A 17,179-nucleotide genomic window follows, 5' to 3' on the forward strand; every position below is an offset into this window, starting at 1 on the left:
AATGATGAGGGCAATGAATGTACAAATGTGCTTTACACAATTGATGTATGTATGGATTGTGATAAGAGTTGTATGAGCCCCTAATAAATTGATTTAAAAAAAAGAAATAGTCACAAAATTAAGGTAAATCTGTTTGCTTAATTTGGAGTTGCTCACTGTAGCTCAGTGAGGAGAACTGATTTTCATCATGTTGTTGTGATGTGGTGTCTTTGAGTATGTCGTGATTCATAGCAATACCGTGTACAATGGAACTTCACACTGCCAGGTCCTGCATCATTCTCAAATTGTTGTTATGTTTGAGCCCAATGTTGTAGCCACTGTTTCATTCCATTTTGTTAAGAAAAATCTAGCGATTTATCATGAAAGCAGTCTTCTATACACTTTTTCTAAGTCTTGGCATCAATTTTAACGCGGTACTGCTGCAGGTATTGAGGTAAGTCTGACTCACTCTTGCCTGATTTCTTAAATTAGTACAAGTGGAAAAGAAAATGCCTACATGCTGGGAACAATAATTACTGGAAATTCTGACTAAATAAGAACTTATGGTCAAAAATGAAGAAATGTGGAACCGCAGAATAATCATTGAAAGCTTTTAGGATAAGAAGAGTACAACACCAAAAATTTGAGATACAATGATGAGTCTTTTCATGTAAATGATGCAATAATTGTTGTTGACTGCCATTGAATCGGTTCTGAATCATAGCAACCATATGCACAACAGACTTTATGCGCATTGCCCAAACTTGCTCCAGTCTAACGATTGTTGTTATATTTGAGTTCCTTGTGCAGCCACCGTGTCAAAGCACCTGTTTGAAGACTTTTTTACTTGACCTTCCACTTTACTCCATGTGTCCTTTTCCAGGGACAGGTCTTTCCTGAGAGCGTGTCCAAAGTGAATGAGATGGAGTCTTGTCATCCTTGCTTCCAAAGAGCATTCTGGCTGTACTTCCTCCAAGGTATGTTTCTTTGTTCCTCTCGCAGTCTGTGGTACGTTCAGTGAACTCCTACCAACGCAATCATTCAAACACAGTGATTCTTCCGTCTTCCTTATTCAATTTTCAGCTTTCACAGTCACACGAGGCAATTAAAAAAATAGAACCAAAGCTTTAATCAGGCTCACCTCAGTCCTTTCATAGTTTTGCTCTTTAACAGTTTAAAGAGGTCTTGGGCAGTAAACATGTCCAAGGTGATACATCCTTTTGAGTTACTGATTGCTGCTTCCCTGAACACGGATTGAAGATCCAAGTACAATGACGTCCTTGATAGCTTCCATCTTTTCTCTGTTTATCTATAATGTTATAATTCTCCAATTGTGAGTACTTTTCTTTACCTTGAGTTTTAATCCATACTGAAGACTTCAGTGTTTGATATTTATCTATAAGTGCTTCAAGTCCTCTTGGATTTAAACAAGCAAGGTTGTGTCACCTGCATATTAAAAGTTGTTAATGAGCCTTTTTCCATTTCCTGATGCTGAGTTCTTATTCTTAGTGTAGCTTCTTGACTATTTTGCTCATTGTACACATTGAATAAGTATGGTGAAAAGATATAATGCTGGTGCACATTTTTCCTGATTTTATTTATTTATTTATTTTTCCCACTGTGCAACCCACTTCAGTGCCTTAAGCCCACTGGGTAAAGCCAGGCAATGGTTTGGGGTGACAATTTGCTTTGGCATGGGGTACTATGAGAGGCCCATGGGATCGGATTTTTCCTGATTTTAAATCATGCACTATTCCTTTGTTCTGCTCTAAAGACTGCCTCTGAAATGATCAGGAATGTCCATTCTTCTCAATGCTATTAAAACTTTGCTAGGATCTACACAGTTGAATGTCTTTGCATAGTCAATAAAACACAAGTAAACATTCTCTTCCTGGTATTCTTCGTTTTCAAGTAAGGTTTATTTGACAACAACGACGATGTGCCTTGTTCCACGTCCTCTTAAGAATCCTGCTTCAATTTCTGGCAACTCCCTGTCTACATACTATTACAACCATTTTAAAATTATCCTCAGTAAAATTTCACTTGCATGTGATATTAATGTAAATCACAGTAGTTTGTTTATTATTATTATTATTATTATTATTATTATCTGCCACTGAATCAGCCCTGATTCAGAGAGATCCCATGCGCAATTGGATAGGACACAGTCCAGTCCTATGTCATTGACATAATCCATTGTAGATCCAAATGCTTTGACCCATAAGGTTTTCTTTGGTTGATTTTCAGAAATAACATGTTAGGCCTTTTTTCCTAGTCCTTCTTAGTCAGAAAGTTCTGCTGAAATCTGCACTCCAGCAGTGCACACAGTTTCCCTGGTGGGTAGTGCTTGTCCATGCGGTGCCTCGGTGAGGAAGAGAAGTTGAGCCTTGTGCATGGAGAGTGAGAGTTCTCCCCCTGAACTATCTCTGCCACCAATAGTTAATACTGAGCCCCTTATAATATCTTAAAACGTATTCAAAATAATGTAGTTGGCCTTGGAGTCTTAATGAAATAAAGACTAAAAGATTGTAATGTCTCACAATGTTTTCTTTCTAAAGGCAATGAATTTTATTTTTCTTTTCTGTGTCTGAAATATAGAAATCAGCTGTTTTCATTTATAATGATTTTACTGAAATGTGTTATGAGGAACATTTTAACTAGCTTTTAAAAAATAAAATACTTTCCTTTCTTTGCAAAGGATCGAATGTTTCTTATCTCACTTTTAAAAATGTAAAAGCTGAACTGGTCTGGGCTTAAAACTAAGGGTTCACAGAACTAAGATGTCAAGATTAAAATAGCTCTCCTGCATGTCATTTGATACAGCCCTTGCAACAAGAAAGTAAGACAATTCAAAAACGGACCTCTAAAAGTTGAAAGTTTTTACATTTGAACAGTGCTCTAAAAATTACCTGGTCCCAGCCAATGTCGTTGTTTGAGTTTTAAAGTTTCTGTTTACATTATGGTTAATTAGGAAAAGGAGCTTTAGCATGCAGCCTGTTCCATGACCACCATGGTGCAGTTCACCAGAGACTTAAAGCCCTCTGTGCTGTTCCCAGCCTCCCCAAACGTTGCTCCCCAGTATAGCCAATCCGTATGGGATTTCCTTCTTTTGAATTTCCTCTTTAGTTTCACATATGCCCGTATAGAAGTATCTGTCAAGGATTACAAAATAAATGAAATAAAGAGGAAAAAATGTGATCATTTCTCCAGGAGTAGGAATAGTTGTTTGTTTGTTTGTTTTTGTTTGAGGGATCGGGAGACACCGGTGTTGGTGAATCTCTAACGCATGGCTTGGCATTTGTGTCTACATGACACAACGATCTGACCGACAAAGCTTAACCATCTTCTTTTCCCATTTAAAAAATTCTACTTCCCATTTAAAATAATTCAAGGAAGGGTCTCTCCCTCTCCCTCCCACTCTGTCTCCCCCTTCCTCCCTCCCTCTTCCCTTGCTTCCTTTCTTCTTCTTTTTCTTTCTCTCTCTCTCTCTGCCAATATTGTAGAGGATAAGTTGTGCAAGACTCAGCCTCACTTGCTTTGAGCACATCACCACTAGAGAACCATCAGTAAAAGAGAAAACCAGGTCTGAGCGTTTGTTGTTGTTAGGTGCTATCAAGTAATTTGTGACCCAACGCAACCGTAGGTCCAACAGAAGTAAACACCCGCTGGTCCCGCGTCATTCTCACCATTGTCCCTATGCTTGCGCCACTGTGGTTGACGTCTCTGTTCGATCCGGTTCATTGATGGTCTTCCTCTTTCTTGCTCTCCCTTAAGTTTACCAAAGATGATGTCTTTTTCCAGGGACTAACTATCTCTCCAGACAATGTGTCCAAAATACGTAAAGCAAACTCTTGCCATCCTTGTCGCCAAGGAACACTCTGGTGGTACTTCTTCAAAGACAGGTTGTTTTGTCCTTTAAGCCGTGCATGGTACTTTCCATGTTTCTCCCCAGTACCATAATTCAAAGGCATCAATTCTTCTTCGGCCTTCCTTATTCAATGTCCAACTTTCAAATGCATATATGGAAAATACCATGGCTTGGGTCAGGAGCACCTTAGTCTTAAAAGTAACATCTTTGCCTTTACCTAATGCAATGCATCTTTTGATATTTCGACTACTGCTTCCATGCTCATTGATTGTAGATCCAAGCAAGACAAAATCCTTGGCACTTCAGCAAAAATAAGGGTAACCCTCAATGAAATAGATTGACATAACAGCCACAAAAATGGGTTCAAATATATCAAGAGTCATAAAGATTGTGCAGGACTAGCAATATTTCATCTCTTCTATACATGGCAGCTATGAGTCAAGTCCAACTAGGCAGCATCTAATATGTTCAGAAAGTTGGCCTTGACATTTTGCATACTTTAATTGGGATTTTAGTCATATTGTAAATCCAAATTGACAAAAAGTAGGTAAACATATTCTTATGGTTGTTCTAATGTATCCCTTGAGTCCCTCTTTACATTTTGATTCCTGTATAGTATGTATATTTCTGAAGAAATCAAGAAGATAATGAAACAATAGAGAAGAGTAGTCAATTATTCTCCTCTTGTGCAGATTGTTAAAACCAAGGGGTTTTTTTTTGCAAATCTAGAAAAAAGTGAGTCTGTTTACAAGACCAGATGATCTCTTCTTGAAGCCACTTCCCACACTGGAACGACTTTAGCACGAAATCAAGGTAAAGTGAGGATACCTCTCCCTCTACTTAAAAAGAAGCCATTAGTAGCTTGTATTTTTAATCACACATGGTAACATAGACTTTACTAGACCACAAACTGTCACCTTTCCTAAGTATTATAATCATTTGGGAAGCGAGCTGATACCAAGGGCTCAAGTAGAAAGAAAATGTTTTGAGAATGATGAGGGCAACAAATGTACAAATGTGCTTGACACACAATGGATGGATGGATGGATGGATTGTGATACAAGTTGTACAACCCCAATAAAATGACTATATATATATATATATACTTTTGATTTAATTAGTCTGATGTTGATCTATGGCATCTGTTATTTTTAGGAGTTTCCTAGGAGACTGAAAACCATTAGATTTGACTCTGGCTCCATTTCTGATGTATCGAACCAGGAGTTCTTGGAAAAGTCCCTGGGAACCTGCATTTACCAAACACTCCCAAAGCTCTGACGTCAAACAGAATGTTTGAGTACAATGCTTATTAGATTCCCCTCAACTCCACTTGACATTTTTTCCTTTATTCAAATGATGAATCCAAGATGCAGAGATCAATGGCTCACACAAGTTCATATGGTCAGAAATGACAGCTGGTGTCCAAAGCTCAAGACTTCTGGCTGAGAACTCTAGCCCTGGCTGTTGTTGGATGCATAGAATATCAGCTCCATAGTCATATGTTAGGTCTAGCTTGGGCCTAGGATCTTAATCTTCATTCTCCCATTGTATTTCCAAATCCTGTCTTTAAGGCTATGGCAGAGCTTGCTCTGTTCCCTAAACAGAGTTTCTAAACTTTTCTAGTTCCCTGCCAATCTTTATTGTTCTCCATATGTAGCATGTGGCATATTGTATGACATATATTTTCTTGGTCTGCCTGCACTACTAGAATATTTTATGTGTAGTGTATTGCTTTATACCCAGCACCTATAGAAAGTCTTAGGAAATACTTTTGGAATTAATAATTAGTTGAAACACTGAAAGTTTCTTCATGTCTTGGTACCAGTCCAAGGTATCTAAACCTTTTGGTTCTCCAACATTCCTGCCTTGTGATATTTACTAATGCCTCGTCTGGACCTATTTCAAATCCTGTTTTGTCCTTACCGTGATCTGTGAAATGCATTTCTCTTCTGCTGTGGAACTAGCTTTTCACACTTGCAATTAATTCAGAAACAACATGAATAATCTTTTGTTGTTGACTTCACTAAAAGTGCACCAATGAGATGATAGCAAAGCCAAAAAATGTTTGCAAGTTTGCAAAACCTTTCTCACGACATCTTTATGCCACGTTTCCTCTTTCCTATAATTTATTGGGATCTGGAGACCTGCTTCTTCCACAAGGAGACCCACCATAGAAGTTTCACTTACCATAGCTTTGTAACAGCTGAGAACAAGAGTTATGTCTTTGACCTCGTGGAGGTGAAGAATTCCAAGTGTATGTTTCTAGTTTATAAAGAGGCAAGACCGATGTCAGAAAAATGGGTTGGTTATGTTCTTTTGAGGTTATATTGAAATGTTTTCTGGCATTCCATTTAATGATAATGAAAATGGCAAAAACCAAACAATGTGCATTAGCCTATTTTATTTGAAACAGGATCAAAGAGTCCTCTGCCGTGCCGGCCACACCATGGGCTTAGGGACAGACGCGGTGCATCTGATGCAAATGCCCGCTTAGTGCGTGTGATCTGAGTTCCAGGCTGAGACTTTCCGTTTCCTCTCGTTCAACGGTGCATCAATATCTGGTGATGGTGCCAAAGTAGGGAAAATAAAATGCCAAGCATTCACACTGAACTTTGAACACATTCTTACATAATTGTTTTTATTCCACCAGCATCCGCAGAGGAACCAGAGGCCCAGATTCCTGAGGACAGTGCTTGACATTGATTGATCACCCTATCATACATTTCCAAGCTACCTGGTTCAATGTTCCCACCGCAAATCTGGCTCACGATCTAGACAGTGCTCCTGAGTCACCTTGCATGGCTATTGCCATCTGCACCCTGTACTTTCTATGGATGATATTATTAAGTTGGACTTTCCAATTGACCCGTTGGGGTCCATATGATGCTTTGTAAACAGACTCTCTTTCTGCTCCATGTACTTTTGAAGACAGGGATTTGTTTTCCAGTCTGTCTACTCATAAATCTCCCAATATTTTGCATCCAATAGATCTATGAACACCATCCCAGTGCAGCACAACTTCTAGCACTGAGGATTGTGCTGCGCTGAGTGAAGTTCCCCGGGGGAACTAGTTTAGAGCGAGGTGTTTCGTAGCTCCTTCAGTGTGTATAGTAGTGGTGGGGAGCAGTAAAGGCATGTTACAGAATGAGGAACCAAGGGAGATGATAAACGAGAAAGCTCGGTCGTGCAGGGACTGACAGGATAGCAGCTGGGGTCTGGTTCATGGTGACTGCTTTATCTTTAGCCTGATGATCCGACAGTCCAATTCTGGGAAAATGAGCTGAGTCTCTATTGCTGGGATAAATGTGCCAAGTCCATATTCCTGCGCTATACCACCATTCCTGCCTTCTCTTTCCAGTACGTTTCCTTCCTCCCTTTTTTGCTTCCTGACTCTTTCCTTCCTTTGCCAATTTCTTTCCTCTCTCTTTCCCCATCTTCACCATTCATGCGGAGTATTTCCATATGGCTTTGCATTCAAGGATAATAGCGATGTAACATGAGCAAGGGCTGAGCTCTGCCTTCTAGAAACAGAACGTCTCTTTGGGGAGATGAGAACTGTATGGGCAGCCGGCGTCCCAGATAAATTAGATAGAACACTCAGAGAGTTTAACGAAGGATGACTTCCTCAAAGGGGCCCTGGTGGTATAAACGGTGAAGTGCTGGCCTACTAATGGGAAGGTTGGCAGTTCCTATGCAGCATCTCCTTAGGAGAAAGACCTGGTGATCGGTTTCCATAAAAATTCCAGAAAAGAAAACCTTATGGGTCTGGTCTCCTCTGTCACATTGTAGCACCTAACAATAACAACTTTACCAAATGTGGATGGTATCTCAGGTACCACAGGGAATGGTAAGCCCATCCAAAAATAAATAAAATCCACTGCCTTGAGCCAATTCCAACTCAGAGCAGTCCTATCTAGGGTTTCTGAGACTGTAAGTCTTCATAGGGCCAGAACGCTTCATCTTTCTCCCACGGAGCAACCAGTAGATTTGAACCATTGACGTTCCAGTTGCCAGAGCAACACATAATTGACAGCGCTACCAGAGCTTTAGGGAATGGTAACATAGGTCATATAACTCTGCTATTGAGTTGACTCTGACCATATAAGGCAGGGTAGGATTGCCTGTGTGAATTTCTGAGGCTGTAAATCTTTACTGGAGCAGTAGGCTTCACTGTCACCCTCCCCACCCACCCCCACCCATACCCATGGAGAGACTAGTGGATTTGAACTGCCGACTTTTCATTTAGCAGCCCAACAGGCAACCCACTACACTGCCAGGGCTCCTTAGGGAATGACAGAGCACCCATGAATTAGCAAGAAAGGGACAAGCTTGTGTATGGTTAAACAGATAAAATGAGGATGTGGTTAGAAGAAGCCCTGGTTGCTTTTGAATCATGTGGAACATTATTTCTATCCCCCAAGAAACCCATCTGTTAAGCGGCTCATATAAGCTACATTTAGTTACGAGTAACATGGGAACAATAAAATATACACAAATCAAAACTCTACAGTTTCCTAAACATGCTAGATTGTAAATTCTATATTTAATTACATGGATCCTCGACATGTACAGAATTCCAACAAAGTATCTTTGTGCCGTTTCACCGGCAAGCATGTTTAACATAAGCTACATTGGATTGATTTTGAAAGAACTATTCTTCAAGTCTCTGAGCACAGCAGGAGCTGTGGCCTCATGGAGTCCATATGGATGGTCTCTTTCTTGTTCCTCATTTCTGGTTCATCCATCACTCCCCTCCATGCCCCTCCCCGGGTCCCCAGAGTCCCAGTTCAAGCCTTTCTTTACTCTCTAGTTTCTCTGCTTCTCCCTACCAGCAAACTTCACCCCTATCTACATGATAGTCTCTCGAGAAGTTCTATCCCTTAGTATTTGTATGTGTCGTATAAGCCATCATCTCAGGCTTCGTTTGAGTCATAATTGCGATTGTTGTCTGCCTGGCTTTCTAGCCCAGAAGGTGCTAAGGGTACGCCCTGTCATCATAACTAGGGAAAGACGAAGACTGACAAACCCATCTCTTTCTCGCCAACAGTAAGGTTTGTTTCTAGTTTTCTCACACCTCACTATAGTATTAGTTTCTCTTTGAGAAAAAAACCAAGTAGCCTCATGTAGAGAAGATACGGATCTGTGAAATGATTTGAAAAAATAAGAAACCAAGAATTTTTGTTCTTCCTGATCCCACTTGTGTTTAAGACTAACCATATTCACTGAAAATGGATTAATCTGAATAATGTAAGACGTAGAGGAAGTAGCACCAGCTCCAAATGGTGTTTTTCTGATTTCTAAATCTCTCTTTCTGTTGGCTGGTGGTGAGGGAGAGAATCTATTCAGTCTGTCAAAACTTGAAAGCTAAAGAATCAACACAGAATCAAAACAAATAGAATCAAAAGAAATTAGTGTTTTCTAAAGAGATATTGTAGCATATAATGGCATCCTCTTAGCATTTACTTTGTAGTTCCAGTCTTTTAAGAAATATTTATTTGAAAACGGGTTCTTTAAATAGCACTGTAAAAGGATATCTTGTATCTGGAACCGTGGCTGAGCCTGACCCTGGAGAAAGTGAGCAGCCTCAGGATTCACGTTTCCAAGTTGAACAAGCTTTGAACCAATTGCCATTGAGTCGATTCTGACTCATGGTGACCCTTCGTGTATCAGGCAGAACTGTGCTCCACAAGGTTTTCAATAGCTGGTTGTTGTTCTTTGTTTTTTTCAGAAGTAGATTTCAGATCTTTCATCCATGGTTCTTCCAGTGGCTCTCAGACCACTTACCTTTAAAGGTGACCAACTTTGTGGATCATAACAAATGAAAGATCATATTTTGAGGAATGAAACTTATTGAACATCTCATTGTGCTTATATGGAACCTGCACATAGATCGAGAATACTTGACATGAACAAGGGGACTCTGCATGGTCTTAAATCAGGAAAGGTGTGTGTCAAGGTTATATGTTTTGTGCTCTACTTAGTCTGTATGCTGAGCACATAATCTGAGAAACCAGACTATGTGAAGAACATGAAATCACGATGGACAGAAGGCTCATTCGCAACTTGTGGTCTCCAGATAGCATAGCCTTACTAGCTGAAAGCCAAGAAAATTTGCAGCGTTTACTGATTAAGATCAGAGATTACAGCTTTGAGAATGACTTACAACTCACTGTAAAGAAAACAGTATTCATCCTCAGAATTGGACCAATGGACAAGCAGCATGGAGACAAGCATGGACAATAAACTGAGAAAAGATGGAAACGGTCAAGTCCTTTGTTTTAGTTGGATTCACAATCAATGCTCGTGGGAATCGCAGCCAAGAAATCAAGGGACCTTCCACAATGGGCAAATGGGCTGCCCACGTGTTAAAGACCAAAGATACTACTGGGAGGACTAAGGTGTACCTGACCCAAACCATGGTATTTTCCATTGCCGTATATGCAACAAAAGATGGCAAGACTTAGTTTCACATACTCTGGAGACCTTGTAAGGTGACCAGCCCAAGAGAAATTGACCTTGCCTGCTAAAGTAGAGGGGAAACGAAAGAGAGAAAAATTCTTGACAAGATGGATTGACCCAGTGGCTGTTGCAATGGGCTCAAACTTAAGAACAATTGTGAGGACGGTGCAGGAAAGGGCAGAGTTTAGCTCTGTTGTACATAGGTCGCTATGGATTGGAACTGGATCTATGGTACACAGCACAAGCAACAATAACAAGTCCTTTGGGGAACAGGAAACCTCATCTTGCTCCCCTGGTTAGGCTAGTGGTTTGGAACTACTGAGCTTGCATGTCCTACTCCCAGCGCATCAACTGATAAGCCACCACCGACTATCAAACCATGAACACAAACACTATCTCCTCATGTCTGTGTGCCAAATTAAAAGAGAGGAGTAAGCCTATATCCTCATGAACAAGAAAGAGGAAAACAGAAAATAAAGAAAAATCCAAAGAACAAAAACCAAACGAGCCCTGAGGGCAAACAGATAGTAACTTAAAAAAATTAACAATAAAAATCTAAAGGTATGAAACAAAGGAGTCTGTAAGAGACCCTGGATACTTTTGACTTCAAGTGGAACATTATTCCTATCTCCCAGAAAGCCCACCATAAAGTGGTCCATATCAGCTACATGTGGGTATAAGCATCATGTGAAAAATAAAGGCACACGAATCAAAATCTTGCTGTTCCCTAAACATGCTAGATATCCTGTTTTCCCGAAAACAAGACAGTGTCTTATATTAATTTTTACTCCCAAAGATGCGCTAGGTCTTATTTTCAGAGGATGTCTTATTTTTCCATGAAGAAGAATACGGTACACATTTATTGTTTATTGTTTTATTAAAAGAGACCTCACACTTCCTGTCTTCTCCGGCTGCGCTGCAGCCAACAGTGAGCTGTGCAGCGGTGCCTGCTGCTACGCTCCAGAGTCCAGAGTTACAGTAGCTTCGGGGGGGCTTATTTTCGGGGAGGTCTTATTTTCGGGGGCTGCCTTATATTTCAGCGAGAAGCAACTGTAAGTAGGTCTTATTTTGGGGGGATGTCTTACTTTCGGGGAAACAGGGTAGTGATTTCTTTATTGAATCACAAGGAGTCTTGATATGTGCACAATTCTATGAAAGTGTCTGTGTTGTTTCATGAAGGAGGGCACTGAGCATGAACCTAAGTTTGGCTGAATTTGAAGGGATCATTCTCAGAGCTTCTCTTTGCAATTGCTTCTTGGGATTGAGCTGGTGCCTGGAACACGGTGTGGGACTGGAAAGAAATCAGTGATGGGCTTGGCAGCTGATCAGTTAGATTTGTGCAGAATATTTCAAATAACTGCTTGTGCATTACTTTATAAGCTTCAGTAGTTTGGGCTCTAAGAGATTATTAACATTTTAAAGTTCACATGCCTTTTTGTTTTCACACAGGGGCTCAAAAAGAATCCAAGGATTTTTTTTCCCTTTCTTTGTTGTCCCGTTATTTCAATGAAGAGCCCTTCTCTTGTAAGTTCCATCAATATGACTTGACCAGCAAGGCTGAGACCCTCCTTCTGAGCCATGGCCGAAAATCACAGTACCTGGAAGATTGCCATTCGAGTCTGTATGATCCCACTAACTTCGGACCCAGCCCCTCAGAGCCACAATCCCTGCTTCCTTTGGCAGATGCAATAGCTAGAATTAATAAAGGACCCTGTCCAAGTCAAAATTGCTGTTCTAAAATTAATTCTGTGATTTGATCTGTTGATCAACAGACAACACTAACATTTTATGCATTTTATGAATTAAATGTGCCAAGATGTTAAATGTTATCTTGCTATCTTTTTAAAAGTAAATGTGTATTTTCATCTATTTTTTCATTAAATATCTTTGTTTAAGAGGCAGGAGGAGAAATTGTGATCAATCTGATGAGCTTCAGCTAGTTATTAGAACTATACTAATGAGGGTCATTTTTTTCTATTTAGAATCAAAATGGTACAAAAGATGCTTTGTTTTAAGTGTCTTATTTTCCATGGTGGTTGAAATTATGAACCAATTCTAAAGGATGTTGTTGGTTTTAAAGAATGCTTTACCCCTCTGACTTCATCTCATTTGAAAGGAACTAATGTTTCATATCAATGATCCCTCCACAGGGAAGGGAAACGCAGGTGCACCCCAGCAGTGGGCAAGCACAGAGAAGAGGGATTAGAAAGTCCAGAGGTCCCACCAGTTGTTTGAGCATCAACCCCACTGGCTCAGGCGAGGAGACCAGAGTCTCATCATTTGACACAATGAATGGATGGTTTTAGAGTCTCATGGAGCTGCCATCTAGTAAGGAAAACACCTGAAATAATTACATTGCACATCACCACAGAGAACTAGCATTGTAACCTCAGCTCGCAATATGCTGTACTTAGTCACACTGGAAATTACTTTTAGTTCATCTATGTGACCCTGACTTATGTATTCAGTGCCCCCACGAAGAAGCAGCTTGTCCATGGTATTAAATGAACTAATGAATTCTCATCTTAAACCTCAAAGCACTCTCTGGTTGACCTCCAAGTCCATGGATGGCACCAACAGTTAAGCAATCAACTGCTAGACAAAAGCCATTTTGCAAGGAAGCCCAGTTGACACTACTGAATTGAATAATATAAGTTGATTGGACTTTACATAATTAAAACAAAATAAACTGCCATTTAGTTGATTTTCACTCATAGCCACCGAGGCTATACATTTTCAAAGGTGTAGAAAGACTCACTTTTCTCATGAGGTGCAGCTGGTGAATTTGAAATACCACGCTTGTGGTTAGCAGTCCACTGCTTACCCAACAGCATCACCAGCACTCCTTGAATTTAACATGCAATTTGCAAATCAACATAACATCTTGATGTTGTGAATGGTCTGAAAGTGAGAGAATCACAAAACATTTTTAAATGCCTGTGTGTGTGTTTGTGTGTGAGAGAGAGAGAGAGAGAAGGAGAGAGAGAAAGACAGAGAGAGAGGGGGAGAGATATTGGGTTCAGGAAAATTCTTCACTTCAAATCTTAGAAGAATAGCCACATAAAAAGCACAGGAAGAGAAGTGATGAAAAGTTTGTAGATTAGAAAGGCTTTCATGCAGTATTAATTGTCTTGAAGAGCAATGGAAATAATTGTAAATATGTCCTAAGACACAGCTCTCCTGTCGCTGCAGCTGACTAGAGCCTTCACAAGAGCACAATGCCCGAGGCAAAATGGTCCTCTAATGTTACCTTTCTCTACAGTAACTTTGTTAAATCAACGGTAACGTTGGGGAACCATGTTCATCAAGGCTGCAAGTGCCAATGGACATCTAACAGGTAACTAACCTTGGCTAGTTACCCCATGTACATGGACCCCAGAAACGTGGATTCCATGGGAGTCAAAGCTGTTTCTCAAACTTTCTCAATTTCCTGACCATCAGATGTACCTGCATTCACATGCCAAAAAAATCCAAATCAGATAGAAAAAGATTTTTTTTTTTAGCATCTATCTGAAATGTTGCTACCACCATCTGGATAATGCAGATTTAATTGTTTTAATCCACTGTTGATTTTGCTTGAAATATTTGAGGTTACTATGGAAAGCAGTAAAACTAAAAGTGATGCTCATAATTGCAAATATTCTTAAAATACCAACCTATCGCAGAGGACCACCGGTCTGGACTAGTCCCTTATGAAGTAGAGTGAGTGACTGAGACCTGAGACTAAATGATGCATCCAGGACTCCCAGGCCTTTCATGGTGTTAGGTCCCATTGAATCAGTCTTGACTCATAGCGACCTTTTGCGTACAACAGAACAAAATACTGCCGGACCCTGCACCATCTTCACAATTCTTATGTTGGAGCCCCATGTTGGAGCCATTGTGCCAACCCATCTGGTCAAGGGTCTTCCTCTTAGAGAGTCTGCTAATTCCCAATCCTAGTGGTATAGCAGGTTACATTTTGGGTTGCTAACTGCAAGGTCAGCAGTTTAATTACCATAGGAAAAAAGGTGAGGTTTTCTACTCCGATAAAACATGGCTACTCTGTTGTAAAGCTGAAATCGGAGAGATGGCAGTGAGTAGTTTGTTTGTCTGTCTGTCTGTAATTTAATTCACAATTGCTCATGTGTTACTCTGAATTAACAATCTGGAGTCGTTACTAACATACTTACACTTTGTAGTTTCAAAGCTTTTCCAGATCCTGTATCTATCTCGCTACTTCAAGATTCTTTAGTCATGAGCATGTTCACAGATGACTAAATGAAAGATCTACAAGAACTGTGCCCAAGAACACAGAATTGGTGAGCAACAGCCCGGAACCCCAGCTGCTAGTCTAGCTCTCAGTCTGATGATTAGAGGACCCAGACTATTGTCCTCAAAGTTAGTTTGAACCCACCCAGAGGCACTTTGAAAGAATGGCTAGTCATCTGTTTCTGACAAATCGGCCACTCAAAACCCTACAGCGCCAAGTTCTACTGTGATACATGCGAGGCTGCCATGGGCTAGGATTGACTTGAGAACAACTAGTTTGCGTGTGTCTGCGTGTCTGTGGAAAGGTGTTTTGTTTTTTTATTGGTTCCTCATCTGTGTGTATCCAAAGTGCTCAATCAATTGTCCCAGAGAAAATAAACCTCGTTTCCTGTTCTTATCTCCACACGCTATGTACAGTGCACGTTTACCCCAAGAGCTACCCTCTAGGTGTCTGGGGAGAGCTCAGCTCTGGACTCCAATTCCTTTGGTTGTTAAGTCATGGGATCTACCACCTCCTATCTCCACACACTCTTGGAGATTGGCTTTCTTGTGTTTACAAAGAACTACTGTGTAGATGAGTTCTAGGCCTTTGACAGCAGCATTTCCACGGTCAGGACTTCAAATCTCTGTGCATCAAGCCCTTCTTCCTAATCTCCTCCTTTCTTGCCTCTTGTTTCTTCACACTTCTCTATCTTCTTCTGCTTCCTGGCTGTGGGTCTCTGACAAGCACGTCCCATCTCTGTACTTTAGGTACCATGTGGAAAGTGGGAGGAGGAGGAATAATAGAACCAACCTCCAAGGAAAGTTATGAGGTTTTAAAGAGTTGGAAGAAGTCCCGGGGAAATAGTAGGTAACCTATTCGGTTGCTAACCCTAAGGTCAACAGTTCAAAACCACTAGCTGTTCCTTGGGAAAAAAGGAGACTTTGTACTTTGTAAACAGTTACAGTCTCAGAAACCCACAAGGGCAGTTTTACTCTGTCCAGAGGGTCACTATAAGTGGTAATGGATTCAATGGCGGTGATTAATGAGTTGAAACTCAAGACACTTATTTAATACATAATAAACACCAAATAAATGTTATGCATTGTTATGGTTCTACTTTGTATACGACCTCACTGCTAGCATATCAATTATGACTTATAGTTATTCTATAGGACAGGTTAAACTGCCCCTGTGGGTTTATGAGACAATAACTCTTTATGGGAGTGGAAAGCCTGATCTTTAAAGCATAACCAAAAATACAAATAAAAAATCCATCCTGAAGTATAATTATAGCCTTTGAAGTGGTTTTAGGCTTTCTTGTTATCCCCCCTCTTCTAAAGCCCTTCCTCTATGCAGATTATTTACATAGGGCCCTGTTAGGTTTGCGAGGAGCCTAATTTCTGGATGAAGTTTTATTGAAATGATAGGAAAGAGATTTCTTTCCACAATATTGTATTACTTGGACTGTAATATAAGGGTCTCCTGGTGGTGTAGTGGTTACATGTTGGGCTGCGATCATAACTTCGAAACCACCAGCCACTCCTCAGGAGAAAGAGAGAGCTGTCTACTCCCATACAGAGTGACAGCCTCAGACCCCACAAGGACAGGTCTACCCTGTCCTATAGTGTCACCTTGAGTCGGAAGAGGCTCAAGGACAATGTGTTTTTTGTCTTGTACTCGCCTGGAAAGGATGACTGAGAATGGGTTGTAGAGAAAAGTTAGTCAAGAAGTGCCCCCTAAAAGGCTAGAAGTTTTGAAATAAAATTTTTGAAGGGAGTCTTGGTGGTACCGTGGTGAAAGCGCTTTCTGATAACCAAAAGGGTCAGGTTCATGACAGAACAGCATGGCAGTGTGCTTACATGAAGAGTCCAGCCTTGGGCATGCTGTCGGCCTGCTCTCCCCTGTCCTGTGGGCTCACAATGAGGAGGAATTAACCTGCCAGCAGAGGGTTTGTTCATTTTTATCTTTTGTTCAATGTATGGCCTAAGGAAGATCAAGTTAAGGGATCCTTGATTGGCATCTTTAAATATTTATTAAGAAAAGGATGCTGATTGGTCTGTCTCTCACGGCTCAAATAAGAAGCTCGTCAAGGGGTCCACGAGAAAAAGAATGCTTAGAAACGGATTGTGGAAGCAAATGTACAATTCTGCTAGATGTGATTGAACTATGGAATAATTTGATATATGCATTAATCCCAATTAATTTTTTTTTAAAAAAGAAGACACTAGTCAAAGTTATTTCTTGAAGTTCTGGATTACATGCAGGAAAGTTAGGCTTACTTTAGGCACGAGCTTCAATTTCATCACGACATGTCGAGGCCCCATACTCCTTATCACTATCTAGTGAACTGTGTGATTAACAGTTTTTTACCTGCCCAGAGAGTGTTATGACTGACGAAAATTCATCCAGGAAGCCTACGGCCTCGTACAGTTTTTTGAACGAGTAGATGCTCAGTACAAAGGTGTTAAATTAGTATATACTTCCAGCCTTAATATATTCAGACAGTGGTTTTACATCACACAAAAGCCAGGAGTTCAGTGACTTTCTGTGTTCATTAGATTTTACATCGAAATTGAACTTGAGTGAAAGTGTAGGGGTGGCATCCAACCTATCAATCAGGTCATAGTCTAATGGTGCCT

General features: G+C 40.5%; 1 non-coding gene across 1 annotated transcript; it reads right to left on the minus strand.

Annotated features, from left to right (window-relative positions):
• Positions 1–1,595: 1,595 nt before the first annotated feature.
• On the minus strand, positions 1,596–1,728 carry LOC115871557. Its single transcript, XR_004047353.1, has one exon. It is a non-coding gene; the product is annotated as a small nucleolar RNA SNORA42/SNORA80 family (small nucleolar RNA).
• Between the last annotated feature and the right edge of the window lie 15,451 nt (positions 1,729–17,179).

Source organism: Echinops telfairi, unplaced genomic scaffold, assembly GCF_000313985.2.
Source record: "Echinops telfairi isolate 266 unplaced genomic scaffold, ASM31398v2 ScPeMD7_5868;HRSCAF=6743_1, whole genome shotgun sequence".
In the NCBI taxonomy this organism is placed as follows: domain Eukaryota; kingdom Metazoa; phylum Chordata; class Mammalia; order Afrosoricida; family Tenrecidae; genus Echinops; species Echinops telfairi.